Genomic DNA, 15,632 nt, shown 5'->3' with positions numbered 1-15,632 from the left:
TGGGACCACATGAGCACACCACTCAAATTTTTTTTTTTTTAAACAGGGTTTCATTTTGCCTCAGTAGAGTGCTGTGACGTCATAGCTTACAGTAACCTCAAACCCTTGGGCTCGAGTGATTATTTTGCCTCAGCCTCCCAAGTAGCTGGGACTACAGGGACCCGCCACAAGGCCTGGCTATTTTTTGGTTGGTTGTAGTTGTCATTGTTGTTTGGCAAGGCCTAGGCTGGATTCGAACCCATCAGCTCTGGTGGGTTGCTGGTGCCCTAGCCACTGAGTTACAGGCGCTGAGCCCAATTACTTTTTTTAAGGTTAGATTTCCATTCTAGTTTTAACAAAATGTGGTACATATCTAGACTCTTCAAGTTAAACAGGCAAATCTTAAATTTGCTTTTTCCCTAAATTTTGGGGGTTTTTTTTTGAGACAGAATCTCACTTTGTTGCCCATGGCAGAGTGCCATGGTGTCATAACTCACAGCAACCTCAACTCTTGGGCTCAAGTGATTCTCTTGCCTTAGCCTTCCAAGTAGTTGGGACTATAGGCACCTGCCACAATGCCCGGCTATTTTTAGAGATGGGGTCTCACTCTTGCTCAGGCTGGTCTCAAACTCATGAGCTCAGGCAATCCACTCACCTCAGCCTCCCGGAGTGCTAGGATTGTTACAGGTGTAAGCCATCACTCCTAGCCCTTTCCCCCTAACTTTTTAAAGACTTTTTTTAGAGCAGTTTTGGTTCACAGCAAAATTTGAGAATAAGGTAAAGAGATTTCCCATGTATCTCCTGCTCTCACACATGCCTAGCCTTCCCTATTATCAATATCTCTCTCCAAAATAGTACTTTTGTTAGAATTGATGAAACTAGGGGCAGCGCCTGTGGCTCAGTGAGTAGGGTGCTGGCCCCATATACCAAGGGTGGCAGGTTCAAACCCAGCCCCGGCCAAATTGCAACAACAACAACAAAAAAAATAGTCGGGCATTGTGGCAGGCGCCTGTAGTCCCAGCTACTCAGGAGGCTGAGGCAAGAATTACCTAAGCCCAAGAGCTGGGGGTTGCTGTGAGCTGTGACACCTAGTACTCTACTGAGGGCGACAAAGTAAGACACCATCTCTATAAAAAAAATTAAAAAAAAAAAAAGAATTGATGAAACTATGTTGACACATCATTATTGAGAGATCAAAGACTAAAAATAAAAATTATTTCGAGATGTGAAACAAAAGGAAAACGGAATCCAGGTTCTGTGTAGGCCAACAGCAGCCTTTATTTCCACTTCAGTGAGGGCGAGCTGAGTTTCAGAAAGAAGTCAGTACATGGGTAATGGTGGATGGGGGTTTTAAAGGTTGGAAAAGTGGGAGGTTGGCACATCCCCTCCAGGGTGGGACATCTGTCAGAAGGGTGGGGTGTTTATCCATTTGGGCGGATCTGCTCTATTTGTTCATTCTTTTGTTTGTTTTTTGAGACAGAACCTCAAGCTGTCACTCTGGGTAGAGTGCTGTGGCATCACAGCTCACAGCAACCTCCAACTCCTGGACTCAAGTGATTCTCTTGCCTCTGCCTCCCAAGTAGCTGGGACTACAGACGCCCACCACAGTGCCCGGCTATTTTTTGGTTGCAGCCATCATTGTTTGGTGGGCACGGGCTGGATTCGAACTCACCAGCTCAGGTGTATGTGGCTGGCGCCTTAGGGGCTTGAGCCACAGGCGACGAGCCTGTTTGTTTTTGAGCAGAATCTCACTATGTCACCCTTGGTAGGGTGTCGTGGCATCACAGAAACCTCCAACTCTTGGGCTTAAGCAATTCTCTTGTCTCAGCCTCCCAAGTAACTGGGACTATAGGCGTCCACCACAATGCCCAGCTTTTTGTTGTTGTCATTGTTGTTTAGCAGACCCAGGACGGGTTCGAACTCACCAGTCCCAGTGCATGTGGCCGGTACCCTAACCACTGAGCCACAGGCACCAAATGAGTCTGCTCTATTTGGATGGGGTTCCTTCATTTGACTCTATCATCCCCATCTTTTTAACCGATTATAAAAAGATGGGATGATCAGTGTGGTGTCTTTTTGACTGCTTCCTGTGGGATGAGGGGCAGTGTGGTCTACCTATAAGGAAAAGGAAAATGGGGAGGGGGAAGTGAGTGGGGTACTGGAGTGATGTTTACATGAACACTCTTGGGAACTGGTTGATATCCATGCAGGGCAAGGATATGAGCAATTGTTTCCCAGGTGACTGCCTGGTCAATAAATCAAGAGATGAGGCAGAGGATTACTGGTCTGAAACTGAGAATGAAAAAAAATCATAATTAGTGGCCTTAACATAGGAAATAACCAAGGAGGCCATGATTCTACCACCATAAGGATCTTGTAGCCTGAGGGTACAGTAAATTATCATTAATTACCATCACAGAGATCTCTGTTAGTTTTAGAAGGCCTTTATAAGGTGACAGCTTGGAAAAAGTTGTTCCTGTGTTTATTAGAAAAAAGATTGGCTTACCTTCCACTAGCAAAAATACCCACAATTTAGTTTTCCAGGATGGCATCCAGGTGGGGGGGCATCCTGATTTTCCAGGGATGGTCAGTCTTTTGCATCTAGGGTCAGGAGGTCAGGGATTTTTGCCAGGTCTTGGGAGTGACTGTGAAACCAGATCTTCAGAAAGACCTGGGCAGTCAGTATTCCAGGGAGAACCTTCACAGGCTGGACACTTTGTTTGGGGGAGGGTTTGGATTTGGGCACTGCTATGTTCAAAAGCCTGGTTTGCTGCACTTAAAACATGGTCCTGGGTGAGATTTTGTTTTTTCAGAGTGCCCTGCAGAGTTTTAAGAAGTAGCTGTGTTGGGCGTCGCCTGTGGTTCAAGGAGTAGGGTGCCGGTCCCATATGCCGGAGGTGGTGGGTTCAAACCCAGCCCCGGCCAAAAAAAAAAAAGAAGTAGCTGTGTTTTGTCTGATGGCAGAAGCCAACTGGTGCTCTGAGAGGTGCTGCCCTACCTTGAAGGCCAGATCAATGAGATCTCCCTGGGGGGGCGGGTGTGTGTGTGTGTGTGTGTGTCTGAGGGCCTGGGGGAATTCTTGGAGTTCTACCATGTTTCTTGTCTTTCCTGGTTCTGCCATTTTTTTTTCCTACCTTGTGCAGGGGAGGTCTGGAGGGTGGTGGTGGTGAGAGGGGGAATGGAGTGGAATTCTGCAGGTAGGAATTCTTCGGGTAGGAGTGAGGTTGAGGAAGGAGGAGCTGTGGAGGGGGGTTGTCTGCTGAGTGGAAAGAAGGCAAAGGAGATCCAGATGGGTGGGGAAAGTGGTGTTACCAGAGCCAGGAGAATCTGAGAGCGTTCACAAGACAACACAGAGAAGGAATATTTTGGAGTGTGAGAAATGCCTGGCCTAATTTTTGACAGTAATTACTGAGATCAGTGAGAATTGAGATATCGAAGATTCCATATTTACGTTAATGTGAGCTGTTGTCCATATTGTACATAGGCCAAACCGTATTACGGAAAAAAAAAATGAGGCATTTAGGTTTAGGTATCCAATGAGGTCAGGATAGAGTTGTAGAGGCTTGAGGTGAGCCTCTCAGTAGGTTTTAATAAGTACTATATTTTGCCTTATTTATTCTTATTTTACTTATTACTTTGTGTTATTTTTTAAAATAAATATGTATTCTCTTTTAAATCTCAGGCCTATTAGAGGGCAAGGATTATGCATATTTAAACCTGACGTATACATAGTATCTTTTTCTTTCTTTTCTTTTTTTTTTGAGCCACAGCCTTACCCTGTACCTTGGGTTGAGTGCTGTGGCGTCATAGCTGACAGCAACCTCAAACTTTTGGGTTCAAGTGATTCCCTTACCTCAGCCTCCTAAGTAGCTGGGCCTATAGTCGGCCACCACAACGCATGGCTATTTTTTAAAGACAGGGTCTCACTCTTGTTGCCGTTCGGCCGGGGCCGGGTTTGAACCTGCCACCCTCGGTATATGGGACCGGTGCCCTACTCACTGAGCTACAGGCACCGCCCTCACTCTTGCAGGCTGGTCTTGAACTCCTGAGCTCTCAAGATCCACCCACCTTGGCCCAAAGTGCTAGGATTATAGACATGAGCCACTAGGCCCAGCCCCCAGGGGTCCTCAAACTACAGCACGTGGGCCACATGAGGCAGTGTGATTGTATTTGTTCCCGTTTTGTTTTTTTACTTCAAAATAAGATATGTGCAGTATGCATAGGAATTTGTTCATAGTTTTTTTTTTTAAACTATAGTCTGGCCCTCCAATGGTCTGAGGGACAGTGAACTGGCCCGCTGTTTAAAAAGATTGAGGACCCCTGCTACAGAGTATATTATGCTCAGTAGCAAAATGATAGCACAAAGTAGCTTCATGTTTGGCAGTAGCATACATTTGTAAATGGATGTGGGAGGATGGGATAATATAGCTCTTCTATTTCTGGTTGTTATTTTCTTCATAAACTTTATTGTTGATTTTTTTCTAAGTAAGAAAAGAACTATTGTAGTTCTGGAATAATTTTTTAGAGAGTGCTATAAATACCAGTTGATAAAGTTACCTTAGGATATATAGGGCTTAGACTCTTAAGACCATATGATATAGAGATTCAACTCTTTATTGTAATAGAAGATAGTGACTTGGATCTTCCAGAAAATGATTTTTATTTGATTTAAGGATTTTATTTTACTTTTTATTTTCTGGGACAGTCTCACTTTTTTGTCCAGGCTAGAATGCTATGGTATCAGTCTAGCTCACAGCAACCTCAGACTCCTGGATTCAAATGATCCTCCTGCTTCAGCCTCTTGAGCAGCTGGGAATATAGGCACCTGCCACAAGGCCCAGCTAATTTTATTTTTTTCTCTTTTTAGTAGAGACGGGGTCTTGCTCTTGCTCAGGCTAGTCTTGAACTCCTGAGTTCAAGGATCTTCCCATCTCTCCCTCCCAGAGTGCCAGGATTACAGGTATGAGGCACTCTGCCCCACCCCTAGGATTTGATTTTTTTTTTTTTTTTTTTTTTAGTCTTTGCATAGATGGGTGTAATGTTTTGGACATTTAAAATATTACAAAATTATTGTTGCAGTAAGTCCTTACATAATGGTCATTGATATGGTCTTGGAAATTGCAACTTTAAGCAAAACAGTATATAATGAAATCAGTTTTTTTCTTCATAAGTGGTCTAGCAAAAGGCCGTTGAATGAAATATTATTTTTAGACCTGTATGTCATTTAGCTTACTGTTGCAGTTTCCAAGAACCTATTGAGATGTTAAGTGAGTACTTACTATATTTATACTTAGTATGTCTTTCCATCAAAGGAAATCTTTTTAGGATCTTTGAAAGTTTACGCATTGTAGCCAGCTGTGATGGCTCATGGCCTGTAATCTTAGCATTCTGGAAGGCCAAGGCTGGTGGATTGCCTGAGCTCAGGAGTTTGAGACCAGCCTGAGCAAGAGCAAGATCCTATTTCTACTAAAATTAGAAAATTAGCCGGGCATTTTGCTGGGCGCCTGTAGTTCCAGCTACATGGGAGGCTGAGGCAAGAGGATCATTTGAACCCAAGAATTTGAGGTTGTTGTGAGCTGTGATGCCATGGCATTCTAACCAAGGTGACAGAGTGATACTCTGCCTCAAAAAACAACCAAACAACAACAACAACAAAAAAAAAACTTTATACCCTGTTTACTTGCTTCCAATTTGGGTATAAATATATATATGCTCATGTGTAAAAAATATTTTTCTTTGAAAATATTCTGTAGATCTAATTTCTCATTAATTTTTAAAGTGTGTTCTTTCCATAGTATGCTCAACATAATGAAATTTGCTATCTTTAAAAATCACTGCAAAGTTATTTGATGACTAGAGGGTAGTTTGGCCTTTCTGTCTCATTTCACCTCCTTCATGTTGCAGATGATTAGCATCATCTCTTATATATTCTTTTGAAATTTCAACTTGACTAAAACTGAAGTTTTCTGTTTATATATTCTCCTGGATGAAAAGGTAATTAATTAAAGATAATGTAATTATTTAAAACTTTTCTCCTTTATATCCTCTCTAAAAGCAAATGAAGATCCTATTAATACTAAAATATAATAGAGTAAATGCTATTGTTTGATAACCAAATAATTCTATTCTCGGTTGAGATAGTTGGGAATTAATTTGTCTTGCTTCAAACAAATGCAGAAGAAAAGTATTTTTCCTTACAACCTATAAAGAAGAAGTCATTTTTTTTTCACTTTCTGGGACTTTTTTTACCCTGAAATGTTGGTCTTTGACACCTGATGGTTGGACAGATAAAATAATAAGAAAAAAAGGAAATATTGGTCCTGGATTTTATTTTTGCCTTTTAGGCTACAGAGCAGAATCTGAGAGTTGGGAAGAAGGCTTATTATTACAGGAGAGCAACTGCACTTGTTCTGCCTTCCCTGCTTGAAGTCTTTAGCTACTCCTGCAAAGTGAGACTATTCCTTTCTCCTAGTCATAAGAATATAAGAAATATGTAATTTCGGGCAGCGCCTGTGGCTCAGTGAGCAGGGCGCCGGCCCCATATACCGAGGGTGGCGGGTTCATACCCGCCCCGGCCAAACTGCAACAAAAAAATAGCCGGGCGTTGTGGCGGGCGCCTGTGGTCCCAGCTACTCGGGAGGCTGAGGCAGGAGAATCGCCTAAGCCCAGGAATTGGAGGTTGCTGTGAGCTGTGTGATGCCACAGCACTCTACCGAGGGCAATAAAGTGAAACTCTGTCTCTACAAAAAAATATATATAAAAAAAAAATCAAAAAAAAAAAAAAAAAGAAATATGTAATTTCTGGATTAGATCACTGGTTTCTCCAGTATATAAAAGTCTGACTATGAAAGTTACTCCAAAGCAACCTTTTGTGAGTCAGCATAGTAGTGGTACTCTGGGACCCGAAAGGTTAGAGCTACACCGTTATGTCTCATTATATCCTTTAGCCTTGTATTATATAAACCTACATTCTGCTCTTTTGTTTGTTACAACTTCTGCATTTTTTACTTTTGCCTGCTGTCAATGATGTTCATTATTCCATCAAAGGGTATTAAGAAGTCTTTGAAAATTGTATTTGTTCAATTTAACATTTTCCTACTTAGAAGATTTAATGTTATCTGCAGGCTTGAGCAGCATTCATTTATTCAGTATTTTGTTTTGGTTTAGTAAAATGACATGTAGGAAATAGAGTAGGTCTAGATTATTTTAAGCAGCAGAAATCCATTTCTTTGAAATGGAATATTAATGTATATATGTATCTTTGCATGCATACACATACATTTATATATGCTTTGTCCATGTGGACGAAGAACATTTGAAATTACATATAATTCAAGAAGCCCTTGAGGGGATTAAAATTAGAGGGGTCAGAGAAGGAGAGGATCTTTTACTTTTTCCCTTTATTAATTAGTACTTAAGAAATTTAAAAGAAGGCCAGATGTGAGCCAAGCATGGTGGCTCATGCCTGTAATCTCAGAACTCTGGGAGGCCGAGGCAAGCAGATTGCTTGAGCTCAGGAGTTTGAGACCAGCCTGAGCAAGAGCAAGACAGATACCCATCTCTAAAAATAGCCGGGTGTTGTTGTGGGTACCTATAATCCTAGCTACTTGGGAGGCTGAGGCAAGAGAATCACTTAAGCTGAAGAGTTGGAGGTTGCTGTGAGCTGTCATGCCATGGCACTCTACCCAGAGTGACAAAGTGAGAATTTGTCTCAAAAAAAAAAAAAAAAAGACATTTGAAAGAATAATGCAAACATTTCTATGTGTTTTTTTACATAGTGAAAATGGACTATAGTAGTAATTTTAATTATCTTCAACATCATTCTCATCATTAAATCAAAAATTTGGATGCTTGAAAATAGTGCAGCATAGTGTAATATAATTAAAAGCTATTTTGTGTTGTGAACTTACTTTTTAAATAATTGATAATATTTTATGTGTGGGGAGATCTGTAGTAATGTTTGAGTTGACAATCAATTATATAATAGAACAGTGCTATGGGATGTTAGGGTTGTTCATACTCTTTGTCTTGTTTAATATCTAATACAGTGATGCATAAGGCCTCCATCCATTTGTTTCCTTAAAATTTCATTTCTTTTAGAGACAGGATCTTGCTGTGTTGCCCACACTGGACGCTTACTCCTGGGCTCTGGGCTCAAGTAGTCCTCCTGTTTCAGCCTCCAGAGTAGCTGGGACTAGAGGTGCATACCACCACACCTGGCTCCTCCATTTTTTTTCATAAAGAACCTTTATAGTACCTTTTTAAGAGTTAAATGTTCACAGTAAAAAAATTAAAACAAACACAGCAGAATAAAGTGAAAAGAAAAGTGTCCTTTCTCTCATCTCCTTACTTTCCTTCTTCAAAGTTAACCACTGTTATTGGTTTCCTGTGTTTTTTCCAGAAGTGTTCTATCCATATTGTAATCATATCCATATATCTGTGTATATGTATACTAGTATATACATACACACATTTATAAAATCACATACATAAAATAACATATATATAATCATGCATATGATTGTATTTATGTAGGTGTGTATAAAATATCCCCCCTTTAACTATTTTCCCAGCAACATATGGAATCACACTATATATTCTTTATGCAACTTGACATGACACATTAGAGTCAATGACTAGGGCTCATTTTTGTCCACCTTAATGTTGGCAGCCGGAGTGATCCTTCAAACACACTGTGATGAGATATGTCACTCCCCAACAACCGTTACTGAAACAATTTAGAGACTTCCCTTTCTCTCCTGTCATGGTATACAAAAAAACACTAAAATGACCCCTGCTTTCTTCTCCTGCCTCTTCTGCTGAAATTGTTGGTCTTATACTCAAGAGTACTGGTCATTCTAAATGGATTTCAGTTTCTTAAATTTTATATTCTTTCACCTGCAAACTTCTTCCTCTGTCTTACACTTTGGATAACTCCTACTTCTTTTCTTCTTTGAGAAAATGTATAATAGTCTTGATATTTCTAAAAATCCACAAGTAAAACAAGATTTAAAGAAATACAGTATAATTAAGAATTTCACTTTATATGCTTTAAAAAATACGATCCTACTTTTAGTATGCTTTTTTCCTCTTCTCAATAAGATTATAACAGGAAATATTTATTTTTAAATTTTAATTTCTTAAATCAAAGTTATCACATAGTTTTAAATAATCAGTTCTACAGAGTTTGTAAGGAAAAACAGTAGTCCAGGTTCTGGTTCCAGATAAGATGGAGTAAGCATACTTCACCCTATCTCTCCCACTGAATGCAGCTATAAAACCTGGACAGAATGCTTGGAGTGACTATTTGAGGACTCTGAAAAGTAAATAGTAGGAGGCAGATTGGGGAAGAAGACCAGAATTCAAAGTACCACTGTACCAGCGGTGAGTTTACCATTTTTTTCTTCTGGTATGCCCCAGACTGAACTTAATGTATCCTGAAACTTCGAAGTGAACATTAATGTGGACAGAAAAAGCATCAGGAGAAGTCCTCTAGTTCTGACTCAAGGAGCAGGAAAGGGGTTTCTTATCTCAGAGGAAGTGTGGAAATTCCTCATCTTTCTCTTCCTTCTTTTTTCTTTTTTTTCTTTTCTTGCACTCAGGCCTAAAGCAATCCTTGGTAGTGGCTACAGTGGCCTCAATAAATGGCAAGTGAAGGCTAAAATTCAGAGAGGAAACTCTTTCTCTCAGATTGGAAGAGCTGTAGTCTGAAGAAAGTGGGACAAATTTCCATTGCTTTTCTTTTACCAAGGCCCTTCTGTTGCTTAGCGCCAATGTGGGCACAGTCATGGGAAGTATACTGGAGTTAATGAAGTCCCAGCTTTCTGCTGGAAGGATGGAATAGAGGAGCTCTAGGAAACTGAAACATTATAGAAGAGAGAGGAGCTTGGGAAACTGACCACTTAGAGTTGCTCATGGACTCCCGAGCTGATTTCCAAGCTGTACATACATGGGTCTGATCCAAACAGCATGTATAGACATTGACAAGTGAGTTATGGAATAGACCACTGCCCATATCCCAGACTGGAAGCTGCGTGTGGTGCTTATGTAATACATTAAATATAACTGCAAAGGCTTTGGAAACTGAGCAGACATTAGAAATACAACCTACAGAAGGCTGGTCAGAACTTAAAGCATGAATTCAAGTGGTCAATTACTGGCTAAAACAAAAATACCACATTCCTGGTGGGACCTAAATGTAACCTAGAGTCTCATAATATTATTATTTATAATGTCCAGAATACAGTCTAAAATCACTCAACTTAAAAAGAACAAGACAAGTCTGAAATTGCATGGAAAAAAAATAGAAAATAGAGCCAGTTCCAGGATCATACAGATCTTAAAATTATATGAAAAAATATTTTAAATCAGCTATTAGGACTATGCACCAGGAATAAGGAAGAAGAAAGTCTCAACAAGGAAACAGAAGATATAAAGAAGAGCTAAAATGTTTGGAATTTTTGAAAGTACAGAAGTACAATAACAGAAATGAAAAACTTACTGGATGGGTTTGATAACAGAATGGACATGACAGATGAAGGAGTCAGTGAACTTGAAAATAGATCAGCTGAAATTATCTAATTTGGACAACAGAAAAAAAAAACATTTGAAAATAGAGCCTCAGAAACTGATGAGACAGTATAAAAAGGTCTAACATTTGTGTCATCAGAGACTCAGAACAAGAGGAGAATGAGTTTGGGGCAGCAAAAATATATGAAGAAATAATAGCATACAGATTAAAAGAGGAAAATAAAACTGTCCTTTTTTGCAGATGGCATGATTGTCTATGTGGAACATCCCAAGGAATCCACAAAAAGATTATTATAATAAATGAGTTTAGCAAGTCATACAAGGTCAGATTACAAAAAGTAATCATCTCTATATCCTAGCAATGAATAATTAAAAACTGAATTTTAAAAAATTATAATAGGTCTAAAAAATGTAACAAAGTCTATATAGAATCTCTATACTAAATACTATAAAACTCTGATTAAAAAAATCAATGGAGGCTCAGTGCCTGTAGCTCAGCGGCTAAGGTCCCAGCCAAATACACTGGAGCTGGTGGGTTCAAACCCAGCCCTGACCTGCAAAACAACAATGACAACTATAACAACAACAACAACAAAAAATAGCCGGGTGTTGTGGTGGGCACCTGTAGTCCCAGCTGCTCAAGACAATTACTTACTCCCAAGAGTTAGAGGTTGCTGTGACCTGTGACACCACAGCACTCTACCAAGGGCATAGTGAGACTGTGCCTCAAAAAAAAAAAAAAAAAAAAAAACAATGGAGATTTAAATAAATGGAGAGGTATGTATGCCATATTCGTGGATTAGAAGATTCACTATAATAAAGATGTTGGTTCTTTCCAAATTGATCTATAGATTTAATTAAATGATAATAAAAATTCCAGCAGCACTTTTTGTACTTAGAAGCAGATTCTAAATTTCTGTAGAAAGGCAAAGGCCTTAGAATATTCAAAACAATTTTGAAAAAGAAAAATAATGTTGTAAAAAAATGCCAAAAAAATTAAAACTACATAGAGAATAGATTTAATGTGTTCTTACCTCTGAAAATGATGAGTATGGGAGATAATGCACATGTTATTAATTTGAGCCATTCCACAATGTATAGATATTTCAAAACATTTTATTAGCTTTAAAAAAATTACACATTAGCAGAAAAAGGAAAACCAAACTACCTGGTTTAAAACTTAATTCAAAGCTGTTGTAATCAAGGCTATAAACATAAAGGGATAGACATATAGATGAATGGAATAAAATAGATTTCAGAAATAGATCTACACAAATACACCCATTTTTTATAGAGTTACAAAGGCAATTCAGTGGAAAAAGAATAGTGTTTTCAACAAATGGTGTTGGAACCATTAGACATTCATATACAAAAATAATGAGCCTAAGCCTAAACAACACACACACATTATATAAGCATTAAGATGTACCACACATTTAAATGTGAGATATAAAGATATAAAACTTTTGGCTGCGTGTAGTGGCTCATGTCTGTAACGCCAGCACTTTGGGAGGCTAAGGCAGGAGGATCACTTGAGGCCAGGAGTTTGAGACCAGCCTAGACAACATAATGAGACCTCATTGCTACAAAAAAATAAAAATAGTGCCTGTGGCTCAGTGAGTAGGGCGCTGGCCCCATATGCTGAGGGTGGCGGTTTCAAACCCAGCCCTGGCCAAACTGCAACAAAAAAATAGCTGGGTACTGTGGCGGGCGCCTGTAGTCCTAGCTACTCGGGAGGCTGAGACAAGAGAATCGCGTAAGCCCAAGAGTTAAAGGTTGCTGTGAGCCGTGTGATGCCACGGCACTCTACCGAGGGCGGTACAGTGAGACTCTGTCTCTACAAAAAAAAAAAAAAAAAAAATTAGCTAGACATAATGATGTGTACCTGTAGTCTAAGCTACTGAGGAAGCTGAGGTAGGAGGACACAGCGCAGGAGTTTGAGGCTGTAGTGAGCTATGATTGTGTCACTGTACTTTAGCCTGGGTGACAGAATAAGATTTATCACAAAAAATTAAAAATTTAAAAAAGCTATAAAACATTTAGGAAAAAACACAGAAAAATTTTTATAAGTTGGATTTAGGCAAGAAGTTCATTGAATGACAAAACATTCATAAAAGAAAAAAATTGATGAATTGGACTTCATTAAATTAAAAACTTTGCTTGCAAAAGACTGTTAAGAGAATAATTATGATTTTCTCCTAGGTTACAGACTAGGAGAAAATATTTGCAGATCACATTCCTGCAAAGAACTTAAATATTCAGAACATGTAAAGTACTGTGAACACTCAACAATAAGAAAACAATCTAATCGAAAATAATTAATAAGCTTTGGCAAATACTTCAAAGAAGATATAGAGTATTAAATCAGCTTATGAAAAGATGTTTAACATAACTGAAAATTAGGAGAATGCAAAATGAGATACCATTGCACATCGTTAAAATGACTTCAGCAGAAACTGTTGATAATACCAAGTGCTGATGAGGATGTGAAAAATGACAAAGCAACTCTTTTTTTTTTTTTTTTTGAGGCAGAGTCTCACTCTGTTGCTTCGGGTTAGAGTTCTGGGAGTGCCGCAGCTCACAGTAACCTCAAGTGAACCTCTTGCCTCAGCCTGCCCAGTAGCAGAGACAACATGTGCCTGCCACAATGCTTGGCTATTTTTAGAGATGGAATCTCACTGTTGCTCAGGTTGGTCTTGAACTCCTGAGCTTACCCACCTTGGCCTCCCAGAGACTGATATAGTAACTTTATAAAACAGTTAAGCATATACTCATGTTAAATAAAGACTTAACCATATGTCTCAAGCAGTCCCACTCCTAGGTTTTTAACCTAGAGAAATGAAAATTTATATTCATACAAAAATATGTATATTACTGTTTAGATCAGGTTTATCTTTAATTGCCAAAAAATGTCAGCCAAAGAGTGAATGGTATATACATATAAGGGAATAAAAAAGAATGAACTATGAATACATGCATCAACTTGGATAAACTAGTCTCAGAAGGTTATATGCTGTATGATTATACTCATGTGACATTTTTTCCCCAAAAGTCAGAATTGTAATAATAGAGAACAAGTTATTGGTTGCCAAGGGTTGGAGGTAGAGGGAAGGCATGACCACCAAGGGATGGTACAAGGGAATTTGGGGATGATGGAACTGTTTTGTTTCCTGATTGAGGTAATAGGTATTGTGAATTTATATGTGCGTTAAATACATCAAACTGTACATTTTAACATTAATTAAAAAACAAAAACAAAATGGCAGTCTCTTAGTCTCTGTTCTCTCCTTTTAGTCCCCTCATGTGCCTCTGACCTCCACTCCCCTCCTTAACAGTAGCCTTTTTAATTCTGTTAACATTGTTTTGTTTTTTACCTCTGTATTTTAAATAATGTGCTGAATTGCCATTTCTTGATTTTTGATCATTTTATTCTCATCTTCCTTATTTTCACCCCCTACACACAGTATATCCTTCCCATCCTCCTGCCTTAATAGCATAGTTACATTTAAATTTTTATTAGATGAATATTTATCTTTTGTTATGTTGATATTATTTATAGCTGAGCCATGCAGTGAATTGATTACTTTTCCTTTCTTGTTTTTTTTTTTTTTTGGCCGGGGCTGGGTTTGAACCCACCACCTTTGGGATATGGGGCCGGCACCTTACTCCTTTGAGCCACAGGCGCCGCCCTTCTTGCTTTTTTTTTTTTTTGGTTTTCTCCCAAGTTAATAATTTTTAAAAATTGCTTATTTGTAACAGAATGAAAGGACAAAATTATGGTCAATTAGTAACTTACTCTTTTCCTTAACTTCCAAGAAATAATAAAAAATAATTTAAATTTATTATCCATTCTTCAAGTCTTTACCTTCTATCATGTAATATTTAAACATAGTACCTATATCACAAAGATATTTAAACCATCTAAAAAGAAAAGTTCATACTAGCTATAACTCAGCTTGGATCACTTCTTTTGAAATATCTTGCAAAGATATACCAAAACACTATCTCTTGGCACTGAAAACACTTTACTTTTAAAAAGAATAAAACATGGAAGTTAAATAAACTGTAGACTTTTTATTGAGTAATCAAAACACAAGGTGTACAGCAAATTTTCTAGGATTCATCAATACATAGTCATTGCTTTAAGTTAGAATTTAATGAATTTGTATCTCACGCTGTATGGCATAGTGTGCTAAAGCTCTTATATTTTACACATATAGAATTAATGAAACTAATAGTTAATTCAGTAAAAATAAACAAATTTTTGGAAGCATGAGGAAATTACAATTTAATTGGAACAGTAACTCTTCACCACCACTTAGAGCAATTGTTAAAATACCTTTATAATAATTGGTACATATTGAAGTATCATTCCATGAATACAGTGACCATATCTAAGTTGTTCTGATACCTAGCACAATACCCGGCAATTACACTTAGCTTTCTTTCCTTTTTATATTTTATTCTTTCATTTGTCAATCTTCCATTTATATTTGTGGTTCTATATATGTTCTGTGAACTAAAGGTTTCCCAATTTATATATAGAACTCAGCCTTTTTGTCTCAGCACGAGTCCTGAAATTATAACTATCTGCTGAATTCAGCCAGTTGTCCTCAAGCTCAACATTCTAATATCCCTTAAAATCTATACTAGTTTTTCTATATCTCTTAGTTTTGTATAACTTTTCATTTAATCATAAATTTTCTAGTAAAAAACTGCATCTCTAGTATCTCTCATATTTATCCTATCTTATCTCATTTCTACTATAATGCTTGTATCTCAAGTCCCCTTATTCTCTCTCATAGGATAGTGTAACTCAGGGGTCCTCAAACTTTTTAAACAGGGGGCCAGTTCACTGTCCCTCAGACCGTTGGAGGGCCAGACTATAGTTAAAAAAAAAAATCTATGAACAAATTCCTATGCACGCTGCACATATCTTATTTTGAAGTAAAAAAACAAAATGGGAACAAATACAATATTTAAAATGCAGAACAAGTAAAGTTAAATCAACAAACTTACCACTATTTCAATGAGAACTATGGGCCTGCTTTTGGCTAATGAGATGGTCAGTGTCCGGTTCCATATTTGTCACTGCTAGTTGTAACAAGTGATGCAAGTGTGCA

General features: G+C 38.2%; 1 protein-coding gene across 3 annotated transcripts in view; it reads left to right on the top strand.

The window, feature by feature from the left end:
• The window catches only part of TTBK2 (tau tubulin kinase 2), a 143,254-nt gene that overhangs the window by 25,084 nt on the left and 102,538 nt on the right, over nucleotides 1–15,632 (top strand). The window contains exon 2 of one of the 3 annotated variants that reach the window (XM_053593658.1): nucleotides 9,252–9,363. The exons of the other annotated variants lie outside the window; for them this stretch is intronic. The gene's annotated coding sequence lies outside the window, so the exon portion shown is untranslated. The remainder of the gene's footprint in view (nucleotides 1–9,251; nucleotides 9,364–15,632) is intronic. 3 annotated transcript variants of the gene reach the window in all.

The sequence above is a fragment of the Nycticebus coucang genome, chromosome 6 (assembly GCF_027406575.1).
Source record: "Nycticebus coucang isolate mNycCou1 chromosome 6, mNycCou1.pri, whole genome shotgun sequence".
Taxonomy (NCBI): Eukaryota; Metazoa; Chordata; class Mammalia; order Primates; family Lorisidae; genus Nycticebus; species Nycticebus coucang.
The sequence above is the reverse complement of the archived record's forward strand: the minus strand, read 5'-3'. Positions and strand labels throughout refer to the sequence as shown.